The sequence below is a fragment of the Triturus cristatus genome, chromosome 7 (genome assembly GCF_964204655.1).
Source record: "Triturus cristatus chromosome 7, aTriCri1.1, whole genome shotgun sequence".
NCBI lineage: Eukaryota > Metazoa > Chordata > Amphibia > Caudata > Salamandridae > Triturus > Triturus cristatus.
The window spans coordinates 1,745,244,735-1,745,259,914 of NC_140590.1; the positions used below are offsets into that span (position 1 = coordinate 1,745,244,735).

A 15,180-nucleotide genomic window follows, 5' to 3' on the forward strand; every position below is an offset into this window, starting at 1 on the left:
TGTATCTTTCTGGGCATGGAGGTTCCACAACAAATTCCTCATCGGACGAATGGTCTGAATCTGATGGTGGCTGCTGTCCAGAAGCCATTGTCTTCAGATAATGAAAAATTGCATCTGTGAAAATCTTCCCCAAAAAATTTCTTCTACTTCTAAGGTGTGAGATGTTCATCCAAAGAAGCTCAAAGAAGAATGATTGAAATGGGTGGGGTCTTTCAATAGTTAGAATAGGAAGTGTAATGAACCAATCAAATCTCTTTTTCTCAGGTCACATGGGATCCGCGCACCATGCGCATAGGCGGCACGCACCGAGCGCGAATCCGTGAAATCGCATTTAAAAGGAATATAGGATTAGAAGTAAAAATATATACATTTTATGAGTTATTTAGATTGTGTTCAATTAATATTCACATGAAATACATATATATATGTTTTTTGAGATGTAAAATATTTAGCGGGATTCGCGCACCCATCGCGTCAAACATGCACATAACGTTTCGCGGAAGCGCGCGAGCGTCGCGTAACGTGTTTGTACGTGTCGCGTATGGGCTTGGAGTCACGTACCAGTCGCATAGCAATCGCGTACGAAAATACGTACCCATCGCATACCGTACGCGGATCCTACACTACAATCGTAAAATGGAGACTATGTTCCGCGCAGGGATCGAGAAAGGTGCGCATAGGGTGCGCGAATACTTTTTTTTTTAAGTATTACAAATATAGCTTCAAAAATTTAAAAAATATATAAAAAATTGTTTACAAAATTAACAATTTTAAAAAAAAAATAATTTAAAAGAAAATAATATTTTTTCATTTTTAAAAGAATTAATTGCAAAAAAACTATAAAAAATGGTGAAAAACTATTTAAAAAAAACATAATTAAAGGAATTGACACACTGAAATATAAAGATTTAGAAATCCTATGAAAGTCATTAAACATCATAGCTTTAGAGATAAGTTATAGATAGGATTTAGCATTTAAAAAACCTTTGAAATTCTCTTAAAAAACCATAGGTTTCAAGTATGTTATAGTTAGGAATTAGCATTTAAAAAACCTTTGAAATTCACTGAAAAAACCATAGGTTTCATACATGTTATAGTTAGGAATTAGCATTTAAAAAACCTTTGAAATTCACAGAAAAAAACATAGGTTTCATACATGTTATAGTTAGGAATTAGCATTTAAAAAACCTTAGAAATTCACTGAAAAAACCATAGGTTTCAGGGGTGTTATAGTTAGCTGGACATTTCCCTCGTACAAAACCCTAGAAATTCCCCCGTTAAAGTTAGTTCAGCTAACTATAACTCGCGCCCCCGCAATGCACTGCTGATGACATCACATATTACATCACTCATGACCTGGTCAGTGACATCACTGATAACATCACTGATGACATCTCAAATGACATTACTGATGACATCACTGATGACGTCATCCAGTGAGTCTGTGTTTCTGTAAAATGTAAATATGTTTAATATATATAGGGAAAGGCCTATGGAAGAATGAGTAGGTGTATAAGTATGTGAATGGATGATTTAGTAGGTGCGTGACTGACTATATAAGTGAGTCATTAAACGTATCTTACTGCAGACTAGTGACTAAACTGTGTGAATGTCTGTATCTGTCTACCTGTTGGTGTATAAGTGGCTGCATGGTTTTGTGAATAGCTATATGAGTGTCTATATGGGTTGTTGATTGGTTGTCTGAGTATCTGTATGGGTGCCTGAGTGTTTGTGTGGGTAGGGTGTGTATGACTCTGTGCATAGATGTGTGAGTGGATGATTCTATGGTGCATGGTTTTAAGAGTGCATATGTGATGGACTGAATGGGTGGGTGAGTGTGTGTATGGTTGTGTTAGTGATTGAATGTATATGTCAGTGGTACATGTAACAGTAACTACATATGTGAAAGGCAGTATATATGTGTGTAAGAGTATATAACTGGCTATATGTGAGAGTGTGTGATTGTGAGAGTATGTGTATGTATGAGTGTGTGCTTGTATCATTAATTGTATAAGAGCGTAAGAATGTGGGTAAGTGAAGTTGTGTGTGTATAACTGTATAGGTGAGTAAATTGGACTGTGATTAATTATTTGCATGACTGACTAGGTGTGTCAGTACCTCAATGGATGATTGGCGGTGTGTGAGTGTCTATATAGGTGTATAAAGGCATATGATAGTCCTGTATTGAGTGACTGTAAGTATGAGTGACTGTACAGGTGAGTGAGTGGAGGTGTATGTAGACCTAAGAGTCAATGAGTGGGTATGTAGTTATTGGTATTGGAGTATCTATGGTTTTCAAAATGGCCGTCTGAAATTTTGAGTCGGTATATCAAAGGTTATATTAGGGTGTGAGAAGATGCACTAATTTATCACATGGATGACATCATCAGTGATGTCATCAGTGATGTCATTTGAGATGTCATCAGTGATGTCACTGACCATGTCATGAGTGATGTAATATGTGACGTCATCAGCAGTGCATTGCGGGGGCGTGAGTTATAGTTAGCTGAACTAACTATACCGGGGGAATTTCTAGGGTTTTGTACGAGGGAAATGTCCAGCTAACTATAACACCCCTGAAACCTATGTTTTTTTCAGTGAATATATATATATATATATATATATATATATATATATATATATATATATATATTCAATGAAAAAAAACATAGGTTTTAGGGAAAGTTATAGTTAGTTGGACATTTCACTGGTTCTACCGAGGCACAAGATGGCTGCCAACACTTCCTGGTTTGGAGTGTTGACAGCCAATTAGAATAAAGCTCGTGGTCGGGAGGAGGCGTGCCTCTATATATTGAAACTTTTATTTTTTGATTTTCTCAGCAACTACTGAACGGATTTGCACCATTTTAAAAAAAGGTCTCTTTCTGATCCAAGGGCTACCTTTTTGCCAAATTTGGTGTAATTCCATTCAGCAATTTTGGCTGTAACCGTGTCTAAAGTTTCCTATGGGAAATTGATTTTTTTACCTCTATTTTTTAATTTCTCAGGAACTACTCTACGGATTTACACCATTTAACAAAAAGGTCTCTTTCTGAACCAAGGGGTACCTTTTTGCCAAATTTGGGGTAATTCCGTTCAGCAGTTCGGGCTGTAGGCGTGTCTAAAGTTTCTTATGGAAAATAACATGGAGAAAACACGTTTTGGGACCCCCCTTTTTTCTCGGCCCCCGCTAGGAAAATCACCTCGCGCGGCCGCAATCCACTGCTCATGACATCACATATTACATCACTCATGACATGGTCAGTGGCATCACTCATGACATCACTGATGACATCATACTTGTGATAGAGTGGCGGTCGCGCGAGTTATAGTTATCTGAACTAACTATAACGGGGGAATTTCATTGGTTTTTTACGAGGGAAATGTCCACCTAACTATAACCTGTGTGAAACCTATGGTTTTTTAAGTGAATTTGCAAGGTTTTTTAAATGCTAATTCCTAACTATAACGTGTGTGAAACCTGTGGTTTTTTAAGTGAATTTGTACGGTTTTTTAAATGCTAAGTTATGTATGTATTATTATTTATTTTTTCAGGTTTTTCACCGTGCGCGCACCTTACGCGTTTCAAACCGACATGGTTCTTGATCACAGGCATCTGATGTGATTCTGGCAGCACGACGGCACTTTCAACTCCTCTGCATTCTCATTAGTCAAATGCCCTCCGGTGGGCGTCTCCAGTGCGTGCTTGTTCTCAAGGAATGCTGGAATTCGTAGTGCATATTATATCAGCCCTCCAGTGGGTGTGCGCCAGAAACAGCAATTACAGTTTTTTAAAACCCTCCAGTGGGCCTCTCGGTGTTTAGTGCTGCTTGCATATTCATTTATTGGCCGTACCGTGACAAAGCTCTAATTAGTTCAGAGCCTCCGGTCCCACATGTTTCCTCGGTGGGGGTGCAATCTTCACGGCAGGGCTGCCGTTAAATATCAACATCACAAACTGTAATTGCTGTTTCTGGCGCACACCCACTGGAGGGCTGATATAATATGCACTATGAATTCCAGCATTCCTTGAGAACAAGCACGCACTGGAGACGCCCACCAGAGGGCATTTAACTAATGAGAATGCAGAGGAGTTGAAAGTGCCGTCGTGCTGCCAGAATCACATCAGATGCTTGTGATCAAGAACCATGTCGGTTTGAAACGCGTAAGGCTTAGAAGAACTCTTGATGTGAAATGCTGCTTTGAATAAAGAACTCTGCTGAGCTCATTGGCCTTGTGAGTGCGTCTTCGATATAGGGCAACCTTGTGATGTTTATATATATATATATATATGTGTATATATATATATATATATATATATATATATATATATATATATATATATATATATATATATATATTACCTACTGGCGGTCACCAGTAGGTAGTTATAGTTAGGACCCTGTTTCCATAGGAAAACCGCAACATTCTATTTATTTGGAATAACTTTGGCGCCGGTCGACGAATCCTCGCGAAATTTTCAAAATAGGTGGGGCGCTATGCTCTGCTCCTACCCTGAAAGTCTCGGGGGGATTCGTCAAGCGGGGGCTGAGAAAAAAGGGGGGTCCCAAAACGCGTTTTTCCCATGCATTTTTCCATAGGACCTTTAGACACAGCTACAGCCCGAACGGCTGAACAGAGTTACTTGAAATTTGGCAGAGAGGTAGTCCTCAGGTCAAGGAAGTGCCTTTTGTAGGTCTGGTGTAAATCTGTTCAATAGTTCCTGAGAAAATAGCATTTAAATCAATATATATATCTGTGGCAGCTTACGGTGCGCTTACGGTGCGCTTACGGTAAGCTTACCGTACGCGTACGGTGCCGTGCGCGAGCGCGAATCTGATTGACTGTTAGATCTTAGTAAACATTCGAATCGGTCGAAACCAGGAAGTTGCAGCCGCCATTTTCTCTCTCGCACTCTGAGAGGGGGTTGAAAAACAAAGGCCAAAAACATGTAAAGGGGCTGTTTAGACAGCTCCTAAGCACCTAGCCATGTTGAGGGAGTCCCCAAAGATCCCCAAGGCCAAAAAGGTAATTTTAATTTTTTCGAAAATTTCGCCGATTACGCTTACTTTAAAAAAAACAAAATTATCCATACTCTCCCCACCCCGTGTGCATATGGTGCCCGAAGGGCACCATTTGTGCATTGCATATATGCCCCAGCTTAAAAATTAAAATATTACCTTTCACAACGAAGCGCATCATATGTCCTCCATGTGCACACGGTGCGCGAAGCGCATCGTGCGTACATGGCCCATCTAGCATAACGTGGGCACGCGGTGCGCGTAGCGCACCGCGTGCCCACCGTGCGTGCACGGCACTAACTGCGTAAAGTGGGCGCGCGGTGCGCGAAGCGCACCGTGCGCGCACGGAACGAACTGTGTTAAGTGGGCGCGCACGCCACGAATGGCGTAAAGTAACTTAGCATTTAAAAAACCGTACAAATTCACTGAAAAAACCATAGGTTTCACACACGTTATAGTTAGGAATTAGCATTTAAAAAACCTTGCAAATTCACTGAAAAAAACATAGGTTTCACACATGTTATAGTTAGCGGAAATTTTAATCATAAAAAACCATTGAAATTCCCCCGTTATAGTTAGTGCAGGCAACTATAACTCACGCAACCGCAATCCTCTGCTGATGCTAATACTGTATTTAGACACTTATTTGCCCATGTCTTCTTCCATTAAATTTTAGCTATACATAAATTACAAATATTTTTTTTGATAAAGACACATATGTCATCAGCAGAGGATTGCGGTTGCGTGAGTTATAGTTGCCTGCACTAACTATAACGGGGGAATTTCAATGGTTTGTTATGATTAAAATTTCCGCTAACTATAACATGTGTGAAACCTATGGTTTTTTCAGTGAATATATATATATACATTCACTGTAAAAATGTAAGGATACAGTGATGATATAGTTAGGTTGACGTTTTACCCACACACAACCATAGAAATTCAGCAGTTATAGTTATACTTATATTAAGAAACTATAACTTATGGGCTAACCTTACTTAACGGCACGAGTTATACTTTCTTCAGATAAGTATACCTATACTAAGGTAGATGGAAAGATGAATCGTAAATAGATGGATGTAAGGGCCAAGGACACCATTCGAGGGAGAGTCGGGCATACTTGCTTCACTCACTCAGTGTCATTAGAGTTTAGCTTCAAAGTAGGGGATATTTTCACTTTTTGCCTCCTCCATTGCAACTCGAGGTGGGTGCTATTAAATGTCAGCGCTCCGAATAATAAGGCTGCGTAGTACTGAATCCAACTCATGCATCATTCTCTAATCCACTTCTTGGCACTCCCTACCGCTCTATCACTCCTGCAGGGTCCTGCTTTCTCCCTTTGTGATGGTTTTCCTCTTTTCCCTTCCTCCTTCTTTGCCATTGTGCCTTGTTTCCCTCTGTTGCTTTGGGAAATGTATGAAGAGGAAACATAAGTGCCGGTCCCCAAAAATGAGGGCTGGTGGCCTCCACTGACAACCACTGGCTTAAATTAAGCACTTTAGATGGGACAGGAGGTTTCCACCACATAGTTTAACCTGATTCTAATACATACAGCAATGCAATAACGCCCTTTATAGAGCAACCTCTGCTGCTGCAGCAAGTGGAGCCCAATGGCCAGCGCACACAACCACCCAGGGGCACGAAAACCCACACGATGGGGCTTTTTCAGCTCTTCTTGTTTATGCTTCAACATGTTTGTGTTCTGTGAACGAAGGAACTGGTGATGTCTCTGAGGACATATGAAAGTCATGGAACCTCATGATAAGGCGCCGTCAGCCTTGTGCACTTGAGTCATTATGCTTATCACTCTCCACAAGGGTATTTCTGGTCCAGTATTTTCAAAACATTGAAAATAAAATCAAACATTGGCATGATGCCGGTAGCTTCTGTGCGTTGAGAATCCAGCATGGTTTGTGGGACTACAGTGGCTGTTGGCAGTCACGGCAGACACAGCCAGGAAGGATGACTACGATGGCTTAACTCCTTTATTAGACCCCTGCGTGGGCATAATACACACTGGGGGCAGTGTGGCCTCCCCCTGGTCCTTCTCATCAGGGCAGTTGTCATTTCAGCAGCCCTTGGCCAGCCTCCCTTGCACCAACCTGAACATCACCCCGGTTTGGCAAAGCACACCTTGGACTGCCGAGAGGCGCTGAGATGCAGATCATAAGCTATAAAAAAATTAACAGCAACGAGTTAGTAGTACAGAAATCCCATCTTGAATGGGTATAGCATAAACCTACTCACACCGCCCCAGACCAACAGCCTTTCTAGAGACACCAGCAGGGTGGAAACATTGCACGGTTGGATCATGCGCCTGATCCTAGAATCTGTGTTTAACCTGCACTTTTCAGCTTCCCATTCTGCTGAGACAGTTCAGTCGGTTTGTGTACCTGCGGTTGAAATCTATGCAATGGTTAATCATCCCAAGCTGGGTTTCTTTGCTGCAATCACATGCATGTACTGTGTTGATTGATGTGCCCTCCTTCCAGCCCTCCATCTCTCCATGACATTCATTCTCAGAGGGTCCCCAGCTGACCAGGAGTATTTAAGTTAAGGTCGACGCATGAACTCCAAAGAAATTTTGTTCACTCCTTGTAATTTACTTCCCCGCAGTACTTCTTGTCTTTGCTGCTCCATAGCAACACTTCAGGGGTCTGAGAGCTAACGCTGACTTCAGCCAGACCACAGTGTTAAAGATGTTTCACATGCCTAGCGAAGTATGAAAAGTTTTTTGTTTTTTTTTACAAAATTTAGAATAAGTAATCTGTGAGTCACAGAGTCAATTATCCAGAGTCCCTTTCATTTGTAGAGGAGCGAGCTTTCCAAGTGGGGGCCAGAGCCCACATTTGCACCATACTGTAGACATTTCTAACTAAGGTAATGTGTTTATTTCTTACAATGCACTGAAGCAGGTGTCTAGTCATAGCTCATGGACATGAAGGAAGCAACCTTCAAATAGCAAAAATAATGTATTTTATTCGTACAACTCGCAGCCAAGATCCAGAGGTGGCTTCAAGACAGGGTCAGGAACTTCCTGTGGGCAAGAAAACATGGCTGAAGGGGGTCATGATTACACTAATACAAGTAAATATTATTTTTCATCTACAAAATAAAGTCATGAATTCTAGGCTGTCCTGTAATTCCACAGGACAGAATTAGTACCCTCCTCCCCTGGCTTTCAAGTGCATTTTTACCAGACATAACTTGGTGGAATGTGTCCCAAAAATGCTTAGCAATGGGGATTGCCACTTTACACCCTTCACAAACTGTCTGCTTTCCCTTTGTTTCCCAGAAGGAGTCTACTGCCCACTTCCCTGCCCTTGTTAAACCTCAAAGATTCTACTGCAGTTTTCCACCTTTCCATGACTCCAAGATTACAGATTTATTTATGAATATGGTTTGCATAAGTGAGAGTTTGACTGATGCGACCACTGTGTCCTGGGGAAATACTGAGGGCTCTAATGAGAAAGGTTGAGCGGGAGCAGAGGTACCAAGGAGGTTTTGGTGGTGCTGGAGTAAAACCAGAATTAAGGGATTATCGCACTTTGTGATGTGGATTTAATTCTCAGTAAGATAACTAGTCTTAACACTGGTGATGAGCGACATTGGCCAGGCCGATTTTCTCGCCACCGACCCGGAGAGATTTTAAACTTGAGTACAACTGAACAACAGACCAGAAAGGCGTTTGTGTCCTCCTTGCTGCTTCTGCTGATGTAGGCAGGAGTTCTGATACTGTACCAGCAACCAGTAAGGGGCCGATTCCGATCCGGGTCGGATCCAGAGTGTTTTCCGACCGAGCCGGACCCCTACAGCCCGACCGAGTGAGTACGATGCGCACATATGCTGTCGGACTCGGTTCGGTCGGACTCCCAATGGTCAATGGGAGCCAGTTGTACGACGCGTACATGCGCTCCCATTGACTGAACGGGTACGTCTCGAACAAGTGCACCCCTACAGTGGGTATGCATCTGTGCCATCCGTGCCGTACATGCCTGTGTGGAAGAGAGACCCATGGGTCTCCCCCTGTGTGCGATTTGAACGGCTGCGGGTGTCGGGAGGGTCAGACGCGGACCCCCGAAGTCCGAATCCGGGAGCTTTTGCGTGCCGAACGCTCCAACTCGGTCAAGCTGTCCAATTCGAGCATTGTACTTGTTTGGTCGAGAATCGTCTCCATTGCGCGCGTCGGTTTGCGTGCGACCGAGTCAGATGGATCGGGCCGAAGCCGGAATTGAGTCGGCCAGAGAATTTGCGCGTCTTCGCATCGTACTCCGTCGTTCGAACCCATGTACGGATCAGTCGGAAAAGAAGCATCGGAATCGGATCCGCTGCGGCCGAACCCGATTCGGTGCCCTTCCAACCGAGATCGGAATCGGTCCCTAAGTGTTATGTGCAGGATTGCAGTTTTGACGAGAGGTTATGGCCAGGGATACCTCAATGGAATCCCATGGTAACCTTTTGCCTGACCTTGCCTGTCTGGGCAATGTCTTACACAACTCAAAGCTTCAAAATTAGAGGATGTGAATTCATAAGGGCACAATTCTGCAGAACATGTTTATCCTGAATTCAGTTTCACCAATGGTCTTTAATAAACTTTGCGCAGGAACAAAACCAGCCTTTATGGTGTTTAATTTGCAGCACAGTTGTAAAACTTTTATTTAAACATAGGTGGGGTGTAATTTGGGTTTTAGAATCCAATATTTCATACTAGGACCCTTGGGGAAAAAAAAGAACTTGCAGGTCCTTCAGTATCTGAAAATGGGATTACAGGTATTTTTATGCGGCGTGAGACAGGTTATTTAGAATATAACCACAGATACTTTTAAAGCTGGTGATATAATTAATTAAGAGATTAATTATTAATACTGTTATGAGCCTGGTAGACGGCTTATTGCAGTGGAACCTGTGATACCTTTGTGTCCTGCTGAAATAGCTTTTAAGGTTGATTTTGAGTAAGGCGTCCCGATGTGTAATGTAGCCTTTGTCCTTCTGGTGCTGTGTATTCTAGGAATGGTCAGCTTTCTTTTTGTCCAAATGTCCATATGAAAATTTGCAGGGTGGGTTAGCAGCATTGATAGCAACAAGAAGCCTTGTGAGTGGAGTCTCCGCGACTCATATGTGTACAGACTGCCAGCATGTGGACACTGGATGGTGGACTTTCAAGGGACTACTCCGCAAGGTTGTAGGGGGAACTATAACTCAGTTAGTACATAATAGAGTTGACAGTGCAAAGCTGTGCTTTGATATGTCTCATGTAAGTGCTGGATTCGGATTACATTGTTTTGTGAATGGTATGAAATGCAAATAAAAACATATTAAAAAAAAAAAAATGTGCATGGTGCAATAAGATAGTGGTGTACCAACTCTGTGACAAGTCTGAAAAGTTTGTGGAGAACAGGCCCTTGTGAAAGACATCAGTTATACAACTAGAGGCTCATATGAACTCTGGATATAAGCTCATGAGTGTACATTGTAACTCTTTCTTTTTTTCCTCTCTTTATTTCTTTCTTTCCTCCTTTCTTTCTCTCTTTTTAGATTTCTTTCCATAAAGGATTTTTGCATCATTTCATTTATCAACATTTGCTCTATATTTCTAATTTAGTTTGGGATTTTTGTTGTTTTGCATTTCAATTATATTACTATTTTGGTACGGCATACATACTTTACACATTGCTCTCTGTTAAGCCAGTCTGCAGTGTGCCCCAGCTACCAAGGGGTTGAGCTCAGGTTAATTTAGTGACTTTGAGGGTTCACCCTGACAAGGATTTTGATTATTACTTGAGGTGGGTAGTTACCAACTTCACCTAACAACCCAATTTCTTTCAGGGGGTGTCTCATGGTTTGATCTCTTATATCAGAAGATAATGCATTGCTGTCAATCTTTTGTGCAGAGAAGCCATATCCTAGGCCAAGTTTTTTCTCTCTCAGGTACGAAACAATTATTATAGATGTAGCCTCACCCAGGGGCACATTTCTGCCTCTGGTTATAGGTATTGAGGGTGTCTCCTTAGTTCTTACTTTAAATACTTTGATTGTCCCCTTGTGTGTAAAATTGCCAAAACATGGGATGGGTTGAGGAAGGAGGGAGTGGAACTATGAACTGATCCTGCTATGGAGAAGGAGAATGACAATGGATTGGGCCAAGATATTTGGAGTCAGAACAGGGGGGTCGGCAGGTGGTTGGAACAAACAACAGGGTCATGGAAGACGGAGGTGACCAAAACATGGGAGTCAGAGACGGAGGTGTTGGGGCCAAAAATGTAGGTCAGAAAAGGAAGAGACCAAAAACAGACTCATGGGAGAAGGGGTTCAAAACACAGGGAAATGAAAGCAGGCACAAGGCGCGAAAAATAAAAAGATAGAAACACACCTGACTAAAAGAGATTGGCAGTAAGAGAGGACAAATAAAGCCTTTGCATCCAAGATTTGTAATGTAGTAAAATCGTAGAAGCCTGTGAGGAAATCTTTCGTGCAAAGTAGTAATAATGGTCGTGAGGAATCATCTTTATGTTTTGTTTATACTAAATATATTTATGTAGATGCTATCAGCAAGTAGTGATGTAAAAACGTTTTAAGTTTGAAATGACACACATTACACAAACAACAGATAGTCGTTTTTAGCAGTTACAAGGACTATTACTTCCTTGTATTTTTTTATATGCATGTTCTTGTAAACCACAAACCAGGCTTTAAGGGCAGTCAATTGATTTACTGAGTAGATATGTGTCCTTGCTATAAAGAGGGAAAAAAAGATGACAACTGAGCCCTACAGTGAAATATTTTTTTTTAACTCAGACGTGGAATACATGAAATTTGACACGCAGTAGTAATCAGAACTAATCAGAAAACAACACCATACATTTTAAGAGGTGTCAAAAATGTTGAAAACATGTAAGAAGTCATTACAACATAGAGGCCAGAGGAAGCGCATAAAAACGTTTGTAGTACCAGCAAATTCACAGCGAGGCATGGATGTGTCCAGTAGTAGTTAAGAGTAGGGCTGAGCAAAATTTAAATTAGGCCTACTTGGCTGGTGACGTGGTTAATAGAATTCGCACACCCATGCTTGTCCCTTGGCTGGATCAGTCTTCACAGTGAAATGTCACTGATGACTTTTCTGTAAAATGAAATGTCATTGGTGGCGTTTTAGCCAACACATTATTTCAAAGCCTATTAGATAACTTGTGTACATCTAGAAACCTGGTAAACCCTTGAGGTGATCCCTAAAGTAACTATAACTTGGTCCCCTGTCATGCACAGAGTTCTTCTCAACGATGCCATTTCAGAAGTTGCACTGATGCTATCAATGGTGTCATAGAATATTTAATGAATACTCTAATATGGGAAGTAATTAACAGTGCGCGGCGATGGCACAGGTTATAGTTACTTTAGGATTATGATTCTGGGGAAACCAGCATTGAGGCTCCATCAGTGGTATCTGGAAAACGCCAAAGAAGAGGTGCTATGCGAATTTAGAACATTGGAACGTTGGCAGCTCCATTGAAGACAATGGAGCGCTCCGGGCTAATACTGGCCGGTATAAGCCCGGAGCACCAACATTCCAATGAGTCTTTGTTCACAGCTCTGGCTGTGAACAAAGACTTCAGGGAGCCTCAGGGGATTTCAATCCCCTCGCGCTCCCTGAAGGGCTTTGTTTTGGTAGAACATTCTGCCCTCTAGTGGCAGAATGTTCTAATAGCCTTATAGCCCTTCGTAGCAGGGCTATACCGCTGTTAATGGCCCGCTGCTGTTGTTAAAGTCCCTCGCCTTCGGCTCGGGCCTTTAACGCTGCAGCGGGCCATTAACAGCCGGTATAGCCCGCTACGGCGGGCTATAAGGCTATAATAAATACCCGAGCAAGCTACTTGACAGGCAAGGCTGCTTTAAACAACATCTGGAGCTCATGTGCCTCAAGCTAACACCTCCACCCCAGCCCTCTAACTCCTATAATCGACAATAGCAACATCAACATACACACCTCTTCTAAAAAGAATACAGATCAAATTAGTCCCAACCATTGCCTTTGGCAGCGAAGCCCTAAGGGGCAGAGGCGCTGCTCACTAAGACAAAATCATCGTAAAGCTCTTCAAGACATTCTTTTAATACCGCTTTACTTCTACCCAGCCCTGTTGCGAGTAGAATTTGGTCCAACTAAACAATCTATAGCGAGACAAAGAGCCTTGATTAAATTCTGCCATAAATGAAAGAATGCCAACAATGGAACGCTGGGTAGTCACCTTTGGGATGAAACCAGCAGCAGGCATCACTCTCCAGCCAGATCCTATGATTCTCGCTCATTAACCACTCTCAGCCTTACTGAAAAATGGGAACTAAGTACCCGCTACTCCCTAGTGAAGGGCTCTGTAAACAAAAGAATCGAGAGAGACTCGCTGCTGGCAGACAAAGAAGTGTTGGCATGCTTGGCTCACCATAGCATCCTAGGATAAGTTAGCCCTTCAGCCGTACCTGGGCGCATCCTTAAAACCTTGGAACAAAACATGTTTTCTGAAATATTTCCTGGACTGCTTATCCTCATGCCAATACTTACCCATCTGGAAACACACTGCCAGCACAGAGGCTTGCCAACTTTGCTGCAAATCACCAGAAACCATGGTACATCAAATCTACATATGTAAAGCAAACATGGAAACCCAAAAAGTATTTTAAGACCAGCTTGTAATCAGAGGGGGTTACGCCGGTGCAGGCTGGCCGTTCTAGCCTGCTTCACCTCCTCAGACATCCAGCTCAATCGCAGACTGACAAAATACCTTATGAGGTTAGATCGAAAAATCAATCTCGTGACTGACCTACAACATCCGAATAAGCTTCAGATATTCAGATTTTGTTCTCTACACAGGCTTACACTGTCCCAAAAAAACACCACAAAGGCCAGTAGCTATCGGAAGCGAACATAAGAACCTTGGGCTTGCACACTGACATAGTTTGCAAAGGTCTGATCACCCTACCACCTTCCTGAATCCATTATCGTCAAACATTTGAACTTTTTTGCAGTCCATACTTGAAGAATATCGACTAATTACGCTATGCCTCATTACTTAATACTTGTTCGCCAGCCTAGAAACCAGGCACGCGCATCCAAGCCGCAGAATCATAGCTCCGAATTGCACATTGAGACTCTTTATTTTATTATAAATAAGTTCTTTTTTGCACAGTCACTTCCTTTTTCTGTTTTCCAAAGTTTCACAAAAGCAAAATAGTCATGGGCTTTAAATGGCGAAGTTTTAGTACCAAACCAGCAAACATTACAATTTTATATATTTCCGTTGTCTAATCAAATAATTAATTTTATATTTAAAAATGTACATTCTGTACAACAGTGCCATTGCTCTCTACCAGCATCTTTCTTTTCAAAGTGTTTTAAGAATGCATGTGTTCAATCAATTTTAGTGCAAAAGTTTAAATTAACTAAGCACTCAAATAAAAAATACAAAAATGACCTTGAAACTAGTAACTATAGGGCACAAGTTAGAGTTACTTGAGAAGTCTATAACTGGTGAATTTCCGAGGTTTTGTTAATTCAAAATGGTATGATTTAACTGACATTTTCACCTAACTATAACATCCCTTTAACCTTTGTTTTTTTCAGTGATGAGGTTCAACCCCATGCCGCTCACAGCCTGTGGCCTTGCTCATAATGGGCATTGGATGTAAGGCCCAAAAGTCAGGACATGCACCTAATGCCCCCTTCCCCCAGCCGCACACTGCTGATTATGTCATGTAACAATATAAAGAGTGTAATTTTGAGTAAGGTAGACCTGTTAGCTTTGTTAAAGGGTCAAAATATATATATAAAGTGACAGGCCTATTGGCTTTATCAAGGGATCAGCACATCAACAGATATAATACAGACCTTTGTCATAAAGTCACCAATAACTGCAGTCAAATGTATATTTCATAAATTCATATATTGCAATGTTTATTATTAGTGATTGCCACAAAATATGTTCAATAAAGCATTTCTTAAAAATAAATATAAACATGTCTTTGAGTCTTATTAACATTTCCCAGTCCACAAAAAAGCACAGCCTCAGAATCAACCACAAGGAGTCCCTGTGGATCTCTGTAACCGTCCACTGTGATCATCCATAGGAAGTGACGGCATTCTTAGGCCTGTAAATGTAACTGTGTTTGGAAGCGT

The 15,180-nt window shown here is 41.7% G+C and overlaps 1 long non-coding RNA gene across 1 annotated transcript in view; it reads left to right on the plus strand.

Annotated features, from left to right (window-relative positions):
* LOC146812980 (uncharacterized) overlaps positions 1 to 14,785 on the plus strand; it is a 101,501-nt gene extending 86,716 nt beyond the window's left edge. Inside the window, exon 3 of the long non-coding RNA XR_014965997.1 lies at positions 14,629 to 14,785. This is a non-coding gene — a long non-coding RNA (uncharacterized LOC146812980). The remainder of the gene's footprint in view (positions 1 to 14,628) is intronic.
* Positions 14,786 to 15,180: the final 395 nt, after the last annotated feature.